The 14,170-nt window shown below is 51.4% G+C and overlaps 1 protein-coding gene across 1 annotated transcript in view; it reads left to right on the forward strand.

Annotated features, from left to right (window-relative positions):
- Positions 1 to 14,170, forward strand: part of PYGM (glycogen phosphorylase, muscle associated) — a 234,100-nt gene that overhangs the window by 29,735 nt on the left and 190,195 nt on the right. The gene's annotated exons all lie outside the window — the stretch shown is intronic.

A 14,170-nucleotide genomic window follows, 5' to 3' on the forward strand; every position in this document is an offset into this window, starting at 1 on the left:
CAGCCCTTGAAGACTGTCAAAACTTCAACTGTCACAAAAGTCATAATGTCGTGCCCCACCCCCTCCCCGCTGCACTCATGTACAGATGCCTGGTGCAGCTACTTGTTGAGATAAGGGAACCAGCCATTCCAGGGGCTCTGCCCCCACACTGTGTATCCTGAGACAGAAACTGGACTGCATAGATGAGAAGCAGAGGACTGCACTTGGCTCCTGTGCATGTGGCATTTTCCATCTTAGATGGCCTTTCCAATTTGCTTTTTCAATTTGGCAACAGCATCCCCAACCCTTTCATATAAATTAATGAATAATACTGGAGGGGCAACCAGAGACCAAGAGCAGCCCTGTGCTTGACGTGCTTTCTCATCACGCAGAGATATTGCAGCTGAATGTGTGAAGGATGCTGACTTCATCCTGGCTGCATCTACAAATGCAGCAGAATTGTACGTGGGGGGGGCAAGCTGTTGTAGAAGGGACTGTACCACTTCAGACTAGGGCAGGGGGATCACATTTTCCCCCAATGCTCCCCTGTGTAGAAAACTCCTTAAAAATACCTCAGCATGGAAAGGGTTTATCTAGAATATTTCTCCCTGCTGTACTAATTTTCTACATGCAGGGAGGTTTCTAAATTAAATGCAAGCTGTTTTTTTTTTTTAAAAATATCATACGTTCTCTGCAGTTTGAACTGGTGCAATCTACTGTCCCACCGCATTCTGCTGGGGAGCTAAATTCAGCTTGCAAAGAATTGTGTTTGAGTTGACACCAGGCAACCCAAAATGCTCTCCGGGGATCTGTCAGCATTGACATGGAGGCACAAGCCAACCTGAGCCTTGATTCTCAAGTCTGCTCTTTCCTACCGGGACACGATTCCCAAGAAAGCTTCTGTAGTCTTTGAGTCTCTCTTCTTGTTTAGACTGCCACAAATGAACATGGCTACTCTTGTGTCTCTCCTAAGCTGTGACCTTGAGCAAGCAGCCAGCCATGATCCTCCAGGGGTGAGAATCCTCCCCCATTCCAACAGCTGCCCCTTCCCACTCAGGGAGTCAACTAAAAATAGCCCCTCCTGAAACCACACCTGCTGCGGTCTTCATCATCAAAAGGCTTTCCAGCTTTTTTTGGGGGGGGGGACTGAGCACAGGCTAAGTGGGCTGTAACCATGGCAACAGCAGAAACATCGTAACTTCAGCACTCTTCTGGGGTTGGTGGGCCCATGGGGTGCCGAATCTGGACAAGTAACAAGAAGCAGCTCAGCCAAAGGGATGGAAAGACCCAGTGGTCCAAATATATTTATTTAGCACACTTTTATCTTGCCCTTTTTGTAAAGGACAGCATCCTCCCCCGCCCCCATCCAAAGGAGATCATGGGTTTTTGCATTGTTCTCTTCTCCATTTCATCCTCACAACAACCCTGTAAAGAAGGTTAGGCTGAGTGGGAGTGATTGACCCAGTGACCCCGCAAGCTTCCATGGCAGAGTGAGGATTTGAAACTGACTCTCTGATCCAGGTAGGGTTGCCAAGTCCAATTCAAGAAATATCTGGGGACTTTGGGGGTGGAGCCAGGAGCAAGGTTGTGACAAGCATAATTGAATTCCAAAGGGAGTTCTGGCCACCAAATTTAAAGGGATTGCACACCTTTTAAATGCCTTCCCTCTACTGGAAATAATGAAGGATAGGGGCACCTTCTTTGGGGGCTCAGGGAATTGTAACGTACTGAGACAGGAGACGTTGGTAGGGCAACATGCTTTAATGGAGGCACGTTACAAGAGAGGGAACACGCGGGCCGGGTCCCGCTTATGTACAACTCCGGGAACCTCCCTCCAGACAGGCCAGTCCAATCCTGGCCTGTTGAACTTCCCGCCACAGCTGGTGATTGGCTGGGAGTTCATGCCCTGCGCTGAGCAGCCTGGGGACAGCCCGGTCGCTCCGCGCAGGGTCGCGCTGGCTGGTTTTATGTTATCTCGATACACTACACCCCTCCCCCCCCTAGTTGCTGTACATAGTCTCTTAGGTAGCCGGGAGGTCGGCGCTCCCGGGTGGATCATCTAGGAGCTGCCTGTGGTGTCGGCGCTGCTTCGGCCGCGGGAGTCTCTCCGGGGGCCGAGGCTGATGTGGGTTGCTGGTCGATCTCTGTGGGTCGCTCGGCCTCTGCTGGTCCGGGGAGTTCGCTGGCGGGCCGGGTCGGTGCTGGCGTTGTGGCCGCTGGCAGTCCCCTAGCCGGCTCTCCCCCGGGTACTTCCTCCTCCCCGTCGATCGGCCCTTCCGGTAGAGTGCAGCGGCGCAGCTGGTCGATGTGCCACCGAAGAGTTTGGCCCCCCTCTGTGGGTACCTCATAATGACGGGTCCCAATTACCTGCCTAACCCGACCCGCCACCCACATGGGTCCCTGGGCGTAGTTTCGTGCGAACACGGGGTCCCCCGCGAAGAACCCCTGGGCTGCCTCCCGGACCTCCGGGGACCCTCGGATGTCCGAGGCTCGGTCGGGGTGTAGCCTGTCAAGCCTCGTGATGAGTTTGCGCCCCATGAGGAGTTCTGCCGGGCTCATCCCCGTGACCGGGTTGGGGGTTACCCGGTTGTCAAACAGGAAGGCAGCTAGTCTGTGGTCCCAGTCACCCTGCACAATCTGGCCCAGGGCTTCCTTGGTCGTTCGGACCATTCGCTCCGCCTGTCCGTTGGTGGCCGGGTGGAACGGGGCAGACCTTATGTGTCTAATCAGGTACCTCTGCAGGAATGCCTGAAAGTCCCCAGAGGTGAAAGCCGCCCCGTTGTCTGTGACAATAGTGTCCGGAATACCATGGGTGCTAAGGGCCCGGCGCAGAGCCCGTATTGCGGCTGCTGATGACGTGGACGCTACTGGAATGACCTCCAGCCATTTGGTGTTGGCGTCCACCATGATCAGAAAGATCTGTCCCTGGAAGGGCACCGCAAAGTCTAAGTGGAGCCTGGACCAAAGTTTCCTAGTGGTTTCCCACCGTGTGACCGGGGCGCTTGGTGGCTCAGGGCGTGACTCCTGACATGCGCTGCACCTCCGCACCCAGTTCTCGATCTCCTCATCCATCCCAGGCCACCAGACGTAGCTCCTGGCTAGAGCCTTCATCCTGTCTATGCCGGGGTGGGTCTCGTGGAGTGACTCCAGAACTCGCTTCTGCAGTAGGGGGGGGGGAACCACCATCCTGCTTCCCCATAAGATGCACCCTTTGTGGGCTGCTAGCTCCTCTCTCCTCATTTTGTAGGGCTTAAACTCTTCCCCCATGTTCCCTTCTGGCCACCCCCTCACCACCCAGTCGAAAACCCTTGCCAGTGTTTTGTTCCTCCCTGTAGCCTTTGCGACCTCCGCGGCGTGGAGGGGCTGTTCCGGGAGGGATTCGATCAACATGACCAGGTGTGCGGGGGCTGGGTCAGGTTCTGTGACGGGTAGAGGCAAACGGCTGAGCGCGTCCGCGTGGCCCATAGCCTTGCCGGCCCGGTGGACCAGTGTGTACGTGTATGAGTTGAGGAATTGGTTCCACCTCAACACGCGCTGTGAAAGTATTTGGGGGGTTTGGCGGTCTGGGGCCAACAGACCTAAGAGCGGCTTGTGGTCCGTAGCTATTGTGAACCTCCGCCCATACAAATAATCATGGAACTTGCGGACCCCCGCCACGATTGCCAGAGCCTCCTTGTCTATCTGCACGTAATTGCGCTCGGCCGGTGTGAGTGTACGGGAGTAGTACGCTACCGGTACCTCCCTCCTGTCCGGGAGTTGGTGCCCCAGGACTGCTCCCAACCCATAAGGCGACGCATCGCAAGCCAGGATGACGGGGAGGCCCTCGTCAAAATGGTGGAGCACCGCATTGGACACCAGGACGTCCTTGACCGCCTGAAACGCGGCGGCTTGTTGTTTGCCCCAAACCCAAGGGGCTTTTTTGTCCAGCAACCGGTGTAGGGGTTCAGCTAGGGCTGCCTTGTGGGGGAGGAATGAATGGTAGAAATTAAGCACCCCCAAGAAGCTTTGTAGCTCCGCTTTGCAGGTGGGGGCCGGGGCTTGCACGATGGCGCGGGTCTTTTCCTCCGTTGGGTGGATTCCCGCTGCGTCTACGGCGAAACCCAGGAACTCCACCCGTGGTACCCCCAGCAAGCATTTCTCCCTCTTGACCTTGAGACCCTCTGCCTAGAACCGGCGGAGCACCTCTCTTAGGCGGTTGCCGAATTCTTCGGAGTCCGGGGCGGCGATTAAAACGTCATCGAAGAATGGTTGGACTCCGGGGATCCCTTTAAGGAGAGCGTCCATTATACTTTGGAAAATCCCCGGAGCAACGCTAACCCCGAACTGTAGCCTCCGCACTCGGAAGGCCCCCCTGTGTGTCACAATGGTTTGGGCCTCCGCCGTCTTAGTATATACCGGGAGCTGTTGGTAGGCCTGTGCCAGGTCCAGCTTCCCGAAGATCTTAGACCCCGCTAGGGCAGCCAAGACGTGGCTCACCACCGGCACTGGGTAGGGGTTATCCTGTAGTGCCTTATTTATGGTGCACTTATAGTCGGCACAGATCTGCACCTCCCCGTTTGGCTTGATCGGGGTTACAATGGGGGTCTCCCACGTGGCGTAGTCCACCGGCTCCAAGACCCCTTGGGCAATGAGGCGGTCCAGTTCGGCCTCAATTTTAGGCTTTAAGGCGAACGGGACCCGCCTGGCCTTGAGCCTGATCGGCCTGACCGTCGGGTCGAGCGGTAGGGAAATGGCCGGCCCCTGGTAGCTCCCCAGGGAACCGTCAAACACGTCAGGGAACTCTTGGCATACCTCCCCGAACCCCCTGGGTGTTAGAGTTTTTCCCACCCCCTCCAAGCGGATCCCCAAGGGCTTGAACCACGCCAGTCCTAGCAGGGTGGTAAGCTGGCGCTTTACCACCAGGATGTCCAGTGGGCCGTAGAAGGACCCCCGCTCGACTTGCACCCGGGCCCACCCCACGATTTGCACCGGATTCTTCTGAAAGTCCCGGAGTATGAAGTCCGCCGGCCTTAATTGAAGCCGCTGGCGGGGGCACAGTTTCTTCAGGGTCTCCTCTGCTATAATGGAAATGGAGGAACCTGAGTCCACCTCCATTTGGCAGGGGTTCCCTTCGATGAGGACCGCCATTTTGATCTTGTCGGGGGTGGCGAGGGGCAAGTTCAGTACCTGTAGGGTTGTGGAGGCTGTGGAGTGGAACTCCGCCGACTCGTGGTGCGTGGTCGGCCTCCGGCAGTTGGGCTTGGCTCGGCAAGCCCTTGCAATGTGGCCGGTCTTTCCGCAGCTCTGGCAGTCCCAGGTCCGGTACTGGCAGTCCCTTCTGTCGTGGGGGTCGCCGCAGCTGGCGCACTTGGGGGCCGGCAGTCTCTCCGCCGCTGGGGATCGTTCGGCTGCTCGGGGTCGTTGTGGCGTGTGGTTGGTTGCCCCTGCTGGGCGGTGCAGCTGGAACACTTCTCCCTCGTCCGGACGGTCGGGGTCCAGCTCCTCGTGGTTGACCGCGTCGGCCCTCACCTTGGGAAAGGTCCTCGCAGTTCTCTCGAACGCCACGGCTTCGCTGAAGGCGCTCTGCAGAGTGAACTCTTCCTTCGCGAAGAGCCTCTGTTGGAGCCTCTCGTCGCGGAGGCCCCACGTGAACCGATCGGCCAGGGTCTCTTCCAGCTGAGGAAAGTCGCAGTTTCCCGCAATCTGGCGTAGGGCCACCAGGTAGTCAGCGGCCGATTCTCCTGCTGCTTGGTCTCGCCGGTGGAAAAGGAACCGGCGGGCCACCCGAGATGGTTGGGGCAGGAAATGGCCAGTGAGGAGCCTGATGATCTCCGCGAAGGACTTCTCGGTGAGTTTTGCAGGGGCCGAGAGACCCTTGGCGATCTCGAACGTGGCCGCCCCACAGACGCTCAGGAGAACGTCCCTCTTCATGCTGTCCTCTGTGATTCGATTGGCCCTCAAGTAGCATTCAACCCGTTCTGCGTAGGACTCCCAGGCCTTGGGATTCGCGGGGTTGAACGGCTCGATGTGACCGGTGGTACCACTCTGGGTTGCCATGGTGGCGATGGCAGCGGTCGTGGCCTGTGGGTTGCCCTGTCTCCGATGTAGCCGACGTGGCTAGAATCCCATCCTCGTCGCCACTGTAACGTACTGAGACAGGAGACGTTGGTAGGGCAACATGCTTTAATGGAGGCACATTACAAGAGAGGGAACACGTGGGCCGGGTCCCGCTTATGTACAACTCCGGGAACCTCCCTCCAGACAGGCCAGTCCAATCCTGGCCTGTTGAACTTCCCGCCACAGCTGGTGATTGGCTGGGAGTTCGTGCCCTGCGCTGAGCAGCCCGGGGACAGCCCGGTCGCTCCGCGCAGGGTCACGCTGGCTGGTTTTATGTTATCTCAATACACTACAGGAATTGGACTCTCTGGTCCAATCTTTTTGAAACTTTGTGGGGGGGAGTGTTTTGAGGAGAGGCACTGGATGCTATGCTGAAAATCTGGTGCCTCTACCTCAAAAAACAGCCCCCCCGAGCTCCAGATACCCATGGATCAATTCTCCATTATACCCTATGGGAATCAGTCTCCCTAGGGAATAATAGAGTGCACAGCAGGTATTTCCCTCCACTCTCCCCACCTTCAGATAACCCTGAGGCTGGTGGAGGTCCTCCAAACCTGGGGATCCCCTGCCTCTACCTGGGGATTGGCAATCCTAGATCCTGGTCTGACACTGCTTTTTCCCACCTTCTATTCCTTTCTGAGAAAAACAGAGACCTACCCTGGAGTGCTGCTGTGAGGTAGGAAATAATGCTTCAGTTTGCAGAAGTGCTGTATAAATGAAGTTACAGAGCCAGTTTGGTGCAGTGGTTAAGTGTGCAGACTCTAATCCGGGAGAACTGGGCTTGATTCCCCACTCCTCCATTTGCAGCTGCTGGGTGATCTTGGGTCAGCCACAGTTCTTCCAGAGTTGTTATCTCAAGTGCAGTTCTCTCAGAGCTCTCTCAACCCCACCTACTTCACAGGGTGCTTGTCACAGGAAGAGGAAGGGAAGGAGATTGTAAACCACCCTGAGTGAAGGGCGGGTTATAGATCCAACCTTCCCCTCCTCTTCTTAAACTGGTAAGAATGAACAAATATTGAAAGGTAAAATATTACCTTCCATCAGTTAGGAAGGTAACCCTTGTTCAGCCCTCTGTTTTTCTTAATGCAATTAAAAACAGGACTTTTTTTTTGTAGAAGCCCAGCAGGAACTCATCTGCATATTAGGCCACACCAGCTGATATCACCATTGTTTTTCACAGGGCTTTTCATAGAAAAAGCCTAGCGAGAACTCATTTACATATTAGGCCAAGCCAGCTGGAACGGCATTCCTGTGTGTTCCTGCTAAAAAAAAAAGCCCTGAATAAAACTATTCTTCTGGAGCTCCTGCTCTCTCTGGCTGCTAGTAGGTCTAAAAAGTTAGGACATCTTAAACAGAGTTACAGCCTTCTTAGCCCATGAATTTAGGTGGATGGCCCAGGCTAGCCTAATCTCAGAAGTTAAACAGGGTCTGTCTGCCATGGTCAGTATTTAGGTGGGAGACTACCAAAGTCCAGGGTCGCTATGCAAAGCCAGGCAATAGCAAACTACCTCTGACCATCTTACCTTGAAAACCCTACTGTGTTGCAGTAAATCAAGTTGATGGCACTTTACACACCCACACAATTCTGTTAAGTTCTGCACTGGAAACGCTCTTGTAATATCCTGGCTTCCCAATTTAATTTTGAATAGATCCAAAACAGGTCTTTGAATCTTGACAGGATCCTTCCTTCCCTCCCTCTGAACTGAAACCTGCAAATGCATTTTTGCAAAGAACTTCTTTGATTCAAGCTGGGGCTGGTGATCAGTGATTGATAGAGATGTACTGGGGTGTAAACAGCCAGTGTAGCCTTGCCCCCTGACCCTGATGTGGGTGGAAGGGAGGGCAGGTGGTTCTTCAGTATTAAGATGTATTCTATGCCTGCTCAGAGCCACCCCATTCTTCATACTTCAGAATAGGTTGAGGGGAAACAGACACTGTCCTTCCTCAGAGGCACTCTTATTTATTGCCGCAGCTATCTGTCTTCCACATTTTATCCCATCCTTCTTCTAAATAGCTCCAGGTGACGTAATGTTGTATTCATAGTGAGAGCCAGTGTGATGCAGTGGTTAGAATATCAGACTAGACTTTGGGAGACCCAGGTTCAAACCCTCACTCTGACGTAGAAGTTTGCTGGGTAGCCTTGGGCCAATCACATACTCTCAGGCTAATCTGTTTCACAAGGAGAGCCACTTTGTAAGCCGCCCTGAGCCTGCCTTGGCGGGGAGGGAGGGGTATAAATAAAAACATTATTATTATTATTATTATTATTATTATTATTATTGTGGTTAAGTGTGCGGACTCTTCTCTGGGAGAACCGGGTTTGATTCCCCACTCCTCCACTTGCACCTGCTAGCATGGCCTTGGGTCAGCCAGAGCTCTGGCAGAGGCTGTCCTTGAAAGGGCAGCTGCTGTGAGAGCCCTCTCCAGCCCCATCCACCTCACAGGGTGTCTGTTGTGGGGGTGGAAGATAAAGGAGATTGTGAGCCGCTTTGAGACTCTTCGGAGTGGAGGGCGGGATATAAATCCAATATCATCATCTTCTGTTATGAGGATAAAATGGAACAGAGGAAAATGAGGGGGTATAAATGAAGCCAGTAAGTGAATAATAAATTATTCTCATCTCCTCCATTTTATCCTCATGTCCCCCTTGCGAGGTAGGTTAGGCTGCAAGACTGGCACAGGTGGAATTTTAGCAGGAGCTCCTTTCACGAACTTGAAGGGCTGTCATATAGAGGATGGTGTGGAATTGTTTTCTGTGGCCCCAGAAGGTAGGACCAGAACCAATGGGTTGAAATTAAATCAGAAGAGTTTCCGGCTCAACCTCAGGAAGAACCTCCTGACCATTAGAGCGATTCCTCAGTGGAACAGGCTTCCTCAGGAGGTGGTGGGTTCTCCTTCCTTGGAGGTTTTTAAACAGAGGCTAGATGGCCATCTGACAGTAATGAAGATCCTGTGAATTTAGGGGGAGGTGTTTGTGAGTTTCCTGCACTGTGCAGGGGGTTGGACTACATGACCGTAGAGGTCCCTTCCAGCTCTATGATTCTATGATTCCTTTGCACATTAGGCCACACACTCCTGATGTAGCCAGTCCTCCAGGAGCTTACAAAAAAAAGCCCTGTAAGCTCTTGGAGGATTGGCTACATCAGGGGTGTATGGCCTAATATGCAAAGGAGCTCCTATTAGAATTCCACCCCTGCTGGCACAGGGTCACCTTATGCAGAGCAGGGATTTGAACCAGGATCTCCCTACTCCTACTCCACACTCATAACCAAACCTGCTCTTTGGTATTTCAGTTCTGAGTGCTGGCATGAAACACTGGTCCAGGGACTTAAGCAATGGCATCAGAGAGGGCGTGGGAGAGGTTGTTTCTCACTGCTTTGAAGCCCCAACTGTGGGGGGTCTCTCTGATCACTGCTCTCCCCTCCGTTTCCCCCTGCAGGAGGGGAGGGGGCATGGAGGGGGCGGCCTGGCACCCCCTCCGGCCCTTGTGCTTTGGGGCAGGTTGCCGTAATTGGATCTGCAGCTGGCAGGAATCGTGGTGATTAATTGGCCGCACAGTGGGGCAGCTGGAGCACCACACACTGAGTGATTCCGTCAAGGAGCTACACACAGGCATTCCTACCAAGGGCAACGTACCAAAGTCAGAGAAGAGGTACAAGGCTGCGCTATGCAGGAGAGAGGCAGGGCCCTGCACATCTCAGGCAAATGAGGCTGGAAACAGACAATAAAAAGAGCTGAGAAGCATCCTTTCCTCTAAAGTGTACACAGATTAAATCTGTCCCATTGCTATCTCTTTGTCAAATACGTTGGCCAGGCTTTTGAGATAATCCAACAGCCTATCCTATGGAACCTGTTTTGCTGGGGTAAAGGAAGGATAAGCATACACTTTCAAACCACACAATTAACTCTCCGGGGAAATCACTGTCTGAGTGCAGTCTTAATTCGTCCAAGGATTTTTCAGGACAGGAAGGAAAATAACTGGACAGTATTCTAGACTGGCTAAGAAATTTCTCCCAACCAATGGTGAAGATGATGGAGCTTGCAGAGATGACCAAACGTACTTCTTTGATAAAATAAAAGACATTGTCTAAATTTATGGCTCTATGGAAACCTCTTGTAGACTTCTTGTGGGAGATGGGGAAAAATGAACTGATGATTTGTGGTTTTGAAGATTAAGAGGCAAAAATAATAAGATTCCAGGGAAAGGAGATATACTTCTTTTAATTTGATTTCAGAGTAAGATTGTAATACATAAATGCATATTTTTCTTCCTGCTTTTCCACAATTGTCATAGCTTGATTTTTTTTTCTGTTTAAAAACTTCAATAACATTAACTTTTTAAAAACTATCTCCCAAGCAGAAGGTCCTTCTTCAAGGAAGCAAAACCTGATTGTTTACTACCCCTAGAAATACTTTCAAAAATCATCCAGAAGTTGTTCTATCCTGTCTCAGTGGAAAGCACCAATTTTGCATGCAGAAGGTCCCAGGTTCAATCCCTGGCATATCCAGTTAAAAGGATCAGGTAGCCATTGATGTGAAAGACCCCAGCCTGAGACCCTCGAGAACTGCTGCCAGTCTGAGAAGACAATGCTGCTTTTGGTAGATCAGAGTCTGATTTGGTAGAAGGCAGCTTCTTGCGCGCTCAGAAACAAATGTAGCAAAAATAGACAAGGCTTCTTTCCAGAAACAATGCATCAGAATCTCCATCTTGGCTCCACGCACAGAAAACTAGCCAAGGGGCATGCAGTTTTGCCAACTCTGTTCTCAAAAGCAGCTGCTTGTCAACCCCCCCCCACCCCCGTCCAAGGGCAGCAAGAGCTGACTGTGTGCGGCTTTAGCCAAATGTATCATCATGATTGGCTTGAAGGGACAGGCCAATGCTCAAGACTCACTGGATCAATTTTTTCTTACAAAAAATGACAGAAAGGAGGGAGCTTGGGAGGACTCTGTAGCCCCACTTCAGGATAAGGCTGGCCCTGCTGGTAATTCACAGAGCAGGGTGCGTGGAGGGCTGGAGCTGCCCTGAGCCTGCTTCCGCGGGGAGGGCGGGATATAAATCAAATAAATAAATAAATAAAACAAAACCAAAGCCAGGGCAATGGCTGAAAGGAGGTAATGGCCAGACGCCTTCTCAGAAAAGGGAGAAGAAAACAGGGTCTCTTCTGGGCTCTCCATTCTGGGCTTTCAGCAAAGATTTGTTGCTGCCCTCTCTGGACAGGAAAGGGGCCATGGCTCACTGCAAGACCATCTGCTTGGCATGCAGAAGGTTCAATCCCAGGCATCTCCAGTTGCAAGGATCAGGCAGCAGGCGATTAAATACTGGAAAGCCATTGCCAGTCTTAGACCAACTTTGATGGACTGAGAGGCTGATTCAGTGTAAGACAACCTCATGTGTACATGCTCATCATCAAAATCAGAAAAGGTATGCCTTGAATTGTAAAGAGGGCAGTGAAAAGTCTTAGGCAACAATGGTGAAATGCACACTGAAATTGTATGTGAAAATCTGAATGTAATCCAGAAAATGACATCTCTCCATTAACAGGAGTCAGACTCTTTTTACGAAGAGGGAAGAAGTGGTTTGTAGTTTTGGCACAGCTATCCTAGCAGTTCTCAGGGCTGGATTCAGATCTTGGCATTCACCTTGCCTGACCTTGAAGCCCTTCCCTGAGTCTCCCAGTTGGACGGGAGTTGCTTACCTTTACACAGAGCACTGGATAAAGTTACTTTGCATGTGTTCACGGTTTGTGGTTTTTTCCTTATGATGTACAGTGTAACACAGCATGTGCCAGGGCTAATCCTCATCACTGGAAATAGGAGCTGGAAGTAAGACCAAAAAGATGCCATGTGGGTTGCTTTCTTTCTAACCTCCCCAAGTTTGGGATCTGCCTCTTGTCAGGGCTGTAGCTTGCAAAGGCCCAAATTCATTTCCAAAATCCTTTTTCGAGGACAACTCCAGACCCAAAGAAGGCTCCTCTGAGCTTTGTAGCATGGTCCTGACCACACTCACCTTGAAGTAGTAGAAAAGAACAAGGTTCCAGCAGCACCTTAAAGATTAACAAAATTTATGACAGGGTTAGCCTTCTGTTAGTCTTTAAGGTGCTACTGGACTCTTGCTCTTTTCTGTGGCTACCAACAGACTAACCCATCTTGATCTATCTCTTTGAAGTATTCTATTTCTTCCAGAGTGGCTTACTTCTAGGATTGGAGACCAAGGATACTGAGAAAGGAAGATTTTCACCTCGGATGGCTTGAGTAAGGGCTCGGCCCTCCCCTACTTTTAACAATATGGCTCATATTTCCCACTTGAGCTAAGAGAGGGCCTCTGAACATGTGCAGAGTAACTCAAGCATCTATGAGTGGCTTCCAGGCTAGAGATTCTGTCTTCCTTGCAATTTAGCTTTGCTCTTGGTGCTGTGTAACTCTTTGGTATCCAAGTCTAGGTAAACTCTGTTCCTCTCCAACCTAGCAGAAGTGAACTTGCATTTCTTTTAGTGTGGCTGCGGTGAATGGAGAAGCTGCACCAGTTGAACTTCTCCCTGAAAAGATGTGCAGCTGATCATATTACTGGCCCATGCAGCCAGATTTCTACAAAGATCTGCACATATGTGAGACTGACTTCAGACACAAGTTGGCTTTGGAAGTGAGTTGTTTTATCTGTCCAATCAAAAACCTTCCAATAAAGCCCTTTTGTCTAATCCAAAATCAGGGGTAGGGGGAAAACACTCTACATGTGCTCTGAGGCACTCTTGTTGTTGCTTTACACATTCCAGAGGCCGAGCCCAAGGATGCTCTGATCCAAACCAAGCCTTGAGTAGGGTGCTTCAGACCATCAGGATTAGGGGAGAACCATGTTTAAAGAAAGCAGAGCGCATTGCTCAGAGATTCCACCAATCAGAGATTCCACACCACAGGGCTATCCCTGAGAACACACAGAGGGCTTTCACTCTTTATTAGGTAACTACTGTTTGCTTCTAGATACAGCTGCAGAAAAAAGAGGACATATGGGCAGGCTCGAGCCCTTGCCCCTGCCTTCTTGGAAAATGAAGCTCTGGAATGGTTCTTAGCATCCTATCTCATGCACACTTCACCTGGTTCATGGAGGAGGGGGGAGCTCCAGTTACTGCCGGGCCCTCCAGTCCTTTCCAATCAGAACCCTGCAGTGCTGGTTGCCATAGCAACCAGGGGATGCTGCATTGCCAAAATGTGAGGAAGTCTTTGGACCCCTGGGAGGCTGTGTTTCTGCTCCGCATCTGCTCTTTGCTCTCTGGGTGCCAGGCTACTACCCCCACCCTGGGTACGCCCAGCGGCTGCATCAGCGCTCTGGTGACCATCGCCTCCCATCTTACCCTTCTCAGCAAGAAATCTGCATCTTCCCCCACCCCCCCTGCTCCATATGCAAAAGTGTGAATTAATTTCACCCTCCACATTTTCCCAGCAGTGTTAAGAAAGTATGCCCGGGCAGCAGCATGAAATATTTTGATGCTCAAGATTGCACTAATTAGTGTAGGTCACATGCCATGCTCTTGCACATTTTAATGGACTGGCACATCAGAATTTCCCTGGTGGTTGATGCTCCTGGGTCAGCTCCATCCATCTTTCCTTCTGTCCACTGAAATTGAGAGCCAGTGTGGTGTGAGTAGTAATAGCGGACGAGGATCTGGGGGACCCAGCTTCGAATCCCCACTCTGCCAGTGTGTGACTTTGGGCCACTCATACCTTATAAGCATAACCTATCTTGCAGGATTGTTGTGAGGATAAAATGGAGGAAGGGAGAATGGTGTAAGCCATTTTAGGTCCTCCTAGCTGGGGAGGAAGACAAAGTGTAAATAAAAATAAACAGTCTCGGAAATGGCCAGGCAAACAAGGTCCCTTTTTTTACCCTCCACTGTTCCCTACCCCTGCACCAGTGACCTTTCTTTATCAGTATTTGGTTCACTAAGTTAATTGTTTGATATTTTGAAACATAGAATTCATTTGTATGCTCCATTCAGTGCAGTAAAACCCGCATAAAGTACTTTCATTCCATTCTACACTCTACAAGAATAACAAAAGTGATAAGCCACGTGTTCACTCCTTGCCCCACTCCCAAATATGC

This window comes from Heteronotia binoei, chromosome 1 (genome assembly GCF_032191835.1).
Source record: "Heteronotia binoei isolate CCM8104 ecotype False Entrance Well chromosome 1, APGP_CSIRO_Hbin_v1, whole genome shotgun sequence".
NCBI lineage: Eukaryota > Metazoa > Chordata > Lepidosauria > Squamata > Gekkonidae > Heteronotia > Heteronotia binoei.